Source organism: Coffea arabica, chromosome 7e, assembly GCF_036785885.1.
Source record: "Coffea arabica cultivar ET-39 chromosome 7e, Coffea Arabica ET-39 HiFi, whole genome shotgun sequence".
NCBI lineage: Eukaryota > Viridiplantae > Streptophyta > Magnoliopsida > Gentianales > Rubiaceae > Coffea > Coffea arabica.
In genome coordinates, this window is record NC_092323.1 from 40,795,441 (window position 1) to 40,802,548 (window position 7,108).

Here is a 7,108-nt window from a genome sequence, read left to right on the forward strand (position 1 = left end):
ATTGCTCTGGTGAGCCAGTGAAATCATTGCACTTAAACACCCAACGCTCAAATAGATCACTTAACGTTAAACAATAAGGGGGAGCAACGTTGGTGCTCCAGATCATGTCATGAACAATAAACAGGGTGGAGACGTTGGTGTTCAGCACAAGACTCCCCAAGAACCCATTAAAGCCAAATCATGTCATGAACTCACATGCAAGCACGCATGATATGCAGTCGAGTAAATAATGCAAGAAACATTTCAGAAGTACTTGGGAAATAGTTGAGGGTCACTCACCCCCACGGCTCAGAAACCATCCATCATATACCATTACCTTGCCCGAATCCAAGCCCTAAATCACAAACTGAAAGCAATCGTACATTCTCAAAGTTCGGACAGCATTTCCCCATAAATGCTTCATTTCCAACCTACAATATATCACCAATCACACATACGGTTAATAAGCAATAAAATGCATCCAATTAGGCCACAATATCCCTCAATCAAAGCTAATTAGAAGCTTAAGAGCCACCATTAGAAAAACCCCCAATTAAACCCTAGAAACCGGAATTCATTCCCTCAAACGTAAATTTTTCACAACGATCGCAATTAACTTATAAAAGTTCCCTTTAACACCTTTCGGCACAATATCCATAACTGAAGCTACCCTTATTGGATTGAAACAAATCTTATAGCGTTTCGAAGCCAAGACATAAACCTACATTTCTTATGAAGACCTCAAAAGCCAAATCATACATTTTCATGGTCAAAAATGGAAAACTCCACGAAAACAGAAATCTGGGCGCGAAACAGGGTTCATGGACAGTCAAGGGTATTTCGGTCATTTCATTGGCTACAGTGCTCATATCGAGCTGAAATTTTACAGGCAGCTAGTTAACACTATTTTCTACAACTTTCATGTTTTAACGTAAGCCTCATTCAGCCTCTAACATGCCCAAATAAATCCGATCAGAACAGGGCAAATTCAAACCCTAAACCTGGAATTTCGTAGCAAACCAGAAATTTTCCGCAACCAACTTCAACTAACATATACAAGCTTCATTTTACACCATTACCAGCCATCATACCATGATCAAACCATGATCCTCATACAAAACAGAAAAATAACAAGAATAAATCAAAATTCATCAAACCTTCACTTCCAACCATAAACAAACAATAATCACACCATATGTCATCATATTAAACCACTAAAGCCACCAATTGAACATTAGCAAAGCTAAAGGGAAAGATTCTTAACAACTCACCTCGTAACCTCAAGACAACAAGCAACTTAGCATCTTTGTTTCTCAAACCACTTCACCACTCACCTTAATTCTACCAAGAGAACGGTTTTTATGGAGCAAATCAAAGTTTTAGCGGTTGGATTGTGAGATCAAGGCAAGAAATTGAAGAAAGAAGTTGGAGGTTTCTTTCTTTTTTCTCCCTAAGGAGTTCGGCCAAGAGAGCTTAAAATGAATAAATAAATTGGCCAAAATTAGCTTTAAGATGGTAAAAATATTTTGGTCAAAAGTCTAAGGGTAAATTGAATGGTGACACTTGTCAACTTTTAGTTTAAAACTTATCTTTTTGTCTCTCTAATACTAATCTCTTAGCACCTTGAAAAATAATATTACTTAATACAAACCTCCAACAAGTTGTCAAAAATATATTGCATTTGCTGCACTAGCGGGTGTCACGTCCATAATACACTTCAAACTTAACGTGGACTAACTTGTGTCAAGGAAATGATTTGAAAATTATATTACTTTATAAAAATGTATAGAAAATTAATATCCTGAAGAAAGGTACAAAATTATAAACAAGGAAACAAAATAATGTCTAGAAAATATATAAAAATTTTTGGGTTCTCACACTCATTCTTTCGGGATGTCACAAACTCCCCTCCTTAAAAGAATGTCGTCCTCGACATTCCATCTTGTACCAATCAAGTTAAGACATCTCGCAAGAATCACTCAAGCATTCCAAGCAAACACTAAGAGTCAAATAACACCTACTTGTCCGCCTTTCAGTCATACAAGAAGCACTGATATTTCAAATCAAACCCACAGTCCGGAATCCTAAACTTCATGCCTAGGATACACTACAGAGATCTGAAACCTAAACTCTGATAACACCTGTGACGGCCCCACCTCACCCTCAGGCGAACCAAAGGGTTCGGCGGACCGCCTGCCCAACTCTCGTCGGGACTCAATCAGTCATTACAGTCCTCAAATAAATTACAATATAAATCCCAAATATTACATCAAATTCTCCAATAATTACATGTCATAAGCGAAGCGGAAACAACTCCCCAAACTATACATAAAATGATTCCAAATCCAAACTGTACAAGATATATGCCATCCAGTCACGTGAATAAGTACTACAAGCCTTCCTTCGCCACGAGCCCTGTGGAGGGGAATAAAATAGTTTTGGGGTGAGTTAGAAGCTCAGTGAGTAACCAATAAAAGCAGTCATCAAATCAATTTCTCAATAGTTCATTTCAATGATGTCATGAATCAGTAATCAAATATACGTTTATTGCTCTGGTGAGCCAGTGAAATCATTGCACTTAAACACCCAACGCTCAAATAGATCACTTAACGTTAAACAATAAGGGGGAGCAACGTTGGTGCTCCAGATCATGTCATGAACAATAAACAGGGTGGAGACGTTGGTGTTCAGCACAAGACTCCCCAAGAACCCATTAAAGCCAAATCATGTCATGAACTCACATGCAAGCACGCATGATATGCAGTCGAGTAAATAATGCAAGAAACATTTCAGAAGTACTTGGGAAATAGTTGAGGGTCACTCACCCCCACGGCTCAGAAACCATCCATCATATACCATTACCTTGCCCGAATCCAAGCCCTAAATCACAAACTGAAAGCAATCGTACATTCTCAAAGTTCGGACAGCATTTCCCCATAAATGCTTCATTTCCAACCTACAATATATCACCAATCACACATACGGTTAATAAGCAATAAAATGCATCCAATTAGGCCACAATATCCCTCAATCAAAGCTAATTAGAAGCTTAAGAGCCACCATTAGAAAAACCCCCAATTAAACCCTAGAAACCGGAATTCATTCCCTCAAACGTAAATTTTTCACAACGATCGCAATTAACTTATAAAAGTTCCCTTTAACACCTTTCGGCACAATATCCATAACTGAAGCTACCCTTATTGGATTGAAACAAATCTTATAGCGTTTCGAAGCCAAGACATAAACCTACATTTCTTATGAAGACCTCAAAAGCCAAATCATACATTTTCATGGTCAAAAATGGAAAACTCCACGAAAACAGAAATCTGGGCGCGAAACAGGGTTCATGGACAGTCAAGGGTATTTCGGTCATTTCATTGGCTACAGTGCTCATATCGAGCTGAAATTTTACAGGCAGCTAGTTAACACTATTTTCTACAACTTTCATGTTTTAACGTAAGCCTCATTCAGCCTCTAACATGCCCAAATAAATCCGATCAGAACAGGGCAAATTCAAACCCTAAACCTGGAATTTCGTAGCAAACCAGAAATTTTCCGCAACCAACTTCAACTAACATATACAAGCTTCATTTTACACCATTACCAGCCATCATACCATGATCAAACCATGATCCTCATACAAAACAGAAAAATAACAAGAATAAATCAAAATTCATCAAACCTTCACTTCCAACCATAAACAAACAATAATCACACCATATGTCATCATATTAAACCACTAAAGCCACCAATTGAACATTAGCAAAGCTAAAGGGAAAGATTCTTAACAACTCACCTCGTAACCTCAAGACAACAAGCAACTTAGCATCTTTGTTTCTCAAACCACTTCACCACTCACCTTAATTCTACCAAGAGAACGGTTTTTATGGAGCAAATCAAAGTTTTAGCGGTTGGATTGTGAGATCAAGGCAAGAAATTGAAGAAAGAAGTTGGAGGTTTCTTTCTTTTTTCTCCCTAAGGAGTTCGGCCAAGAGAGCTTAAAATGAATAAATAAATTGGCCAAAATTAGCTTTAAGATGGTAAAAATATTTTGGTCAAAAGTCTAAGGGTAAATTGAATGGTGACACTTGTCAACTTTTAGTTTAAAACTTATCTTTTTGTCTCTCTAATACTAATCTCTTAGCACCTTGAAAAATAATATTACTTAATACAAACCTCCAACAAGTTGTCAAAAATATATTGCATTTGCTGCACTAGCGGGTGTCACGTCCATAATACACTTCAAACTTAACGTGGACTAACTTGTGTCAAGGAAATGATTTGAAAATTATATTACTTTATAAAAATGTATAGAAAATTAATATCCTGAAGAAAGGTACAAAATTATAAACAAGGAAACAAAATAATGTCTAGAAAATATATAAAAATTTTTGGGTTCTCACACTCATTCTTTCGGGATGTCACAAACTCCCCTCCTTAAAAGAATGTCGTCCTCGACATTCCATCTTGTACCAATCAAGTTAAGACATCTCGCAAGAATCACTCAAGCATTCCAAGCAAACACTAAGAGTCAAATAACACCTACTTGTCCGCCTTTCAGTCATACAAGAAGCACTGATATTTCAAATCAAACCCACAGTCCGGAATCCTAAACTTCATGCCTAGGATACACTACAGAGATCTGAAACCTAAACTCTGATAACACCTGTGACGGCCCCACCTCACCCTCAGGCGAACCAAAGGGTTCGGCGGACCGCCTGCCCAACTCTCGTCGGGACTCAATCAGTCATTACAGTCCTCAAATAAATTACAATATAAATCCCAAATATTACATCAAATTCTCCAATAATTACATGTCATAAGCGAAGCGGAAACAACTCCCCAAACTATACATAAAATGATTCCAAATCCAAACTGTACAAGATATATGCCATCCAGTCACGTGAATAAGTACTACAAGCCTTCCTTCGCCACGAGCCCTGTGGAGGGGAATAAAATAGTTTTGGGGTGAGTTAGAAGCTCAGTGAGTAACCAATAAAAGCAGTCATCAAATCAATTTCTCAATAGTTCATTTCAATGATGTCATGAATCAGTAATCAAATATACGTTTATTGCTCTGGTGAGCCAGTGAAATCATTGCACTTAAACACCCAACGCTCAAATAGATCACTTAACGTTAAACAATAAGGGGGAGCAACGTTGGTGCTCCAGATCATGTCATGAACAATAAACAGGGTGGAGACGTTGGTGTTCAGCACAAGACTCCCCAAGAACCCATTAAAGCCAAATCATGTCATGAACTCACATGCAAGCACGCATGATATGCAGTCGAGTAAATAATGCAAGAAACATTTCAGAAGTACTTGGGAAATAGTTGAGGGTCACTCACCCCCACGGCTCAGAAACCATCCATCATATACCATTACCTTGCCCGAATCCAAGCCCTAAATCACAAACTGAAAGCAATCGTACATTCTCAAAGTTCGGACAGCATTTCCCCATAAATGCTTCATTTCCAACCTACAATATATCACCAATCACACATACGGTTAATAAGCAATAAAATGCATCCAATTAGGCCACAATATCCCTCAATCAAAGCTAATTAGAAGCTTAAGAGCCACCATTAGAAAAACCCCCAATTAAACCCTAGAAACCGGAATTCATTCCCTCAAACGTAAATTTTTCACAACGATCGCAATTAACTTATAAAAGTTCCCTTTAACACCTTTCGGCACAATATCCATAACTGAAGCTACCCTTATTGGATTGAAACAAATCTTATAGCGTTTCGAAGCCAAGACATAAACCTACATTTCTTATGAAGACCTCAAAAGCCAAATCATACATTTTCATGGTCAAAAATGGAAAACTCCACGAAAACAGAAATCTGGGCGCGAAACAGGGTTCATGGACAGTCAAGGGTATTTCGGTCATTTCATTGGCTACAGTGCTCATATCGAGCTGAAATTTTACAGGCAGCTAGTTAACACTATTTTCTACAACTTTCATGTTTTAACGTAAGCCTCATTCAGCCTCTAACATGCCCAAATAAATCCGATCAGAACAGGGCAAATTCAAACCCTAAACCTGGAATTTCGTAGCAAACCAGAAATTTTCCGCAACCAACTTCAACTAACATATACAAGCTTCATTTTACACCATTACCAGCCATCATACCATGATCAAACCATGATCCTCATACAAAACAGAAAAATAACAAGAATAAATCAAAATTCATCAAACCTTCACTTCCAACCATAAACAAACCATAATCACACCATATGTCATCATATTAAACCACTAAAGCCACCAATTGAACATTAGCAAAGCTAAAGGGAAAGATTCTTAACAACTCACCTTGTAACCTCAAGACAACAAGCAACTTAGCATCTTTGTTTCTCAAACCACTTCACCACTCACCTTAATTCTACCAAGAGAACGGTTTTTATGGAGCAAATCAAAGTTTTAGCGGTTGGATTGTGAGATCAAGGCAAGAAATTGAAGAAAGAAGTTGGAGGTTTCTTTCTTTTTTCTCCCTAAGGAGTTCGGCCAAGAGAGCTTAAAATGAATAAATAAATTGGCCAAAATTAGCTTTAAGATGGTAAAAATATTTTGGTCAAAAGTCTAAGGGTAAATTGAATGGTGACACTTGTCAACTTTTAGTTTAAAACTTATCTTTTTGTCTCTCTAATACTAATCTCTTAGCACCTTGAAAAATAATATTACTTAATACAAACCTCCAACAAGTTGTCAAAAATATATTGCATTTGCTGCACTAGCGGGTGTCACGTCCATAATACACTTCAAACTTAACGTGGACTAACTTGTGTCAAGGAAATGATTTGAAAATTATATTACTTTATAAAAATGTATAGAAAATTAATATCCTGAAGAAAGGTACAAAATTATAAACAAGGAAACAAAATAATGTCTAGAAAATATATAAAAATTTTTGGGTTCTCACACTCATTCTTTCGGGATGTCACAAACTCCCCTCCTTAAAAGAATGTCGTCCTCGACATTCCATCTTGTACCAATCAAGTTAAGACATCTCGCAAGAATCACTCAAGCATTCCAAGCAAACACTAAGAGTCAAATAACACCTACTTGTCCGCCTTTCAGTCATACAAGAAGCACTGATATTTCAAATCAAACCCACAGTCCG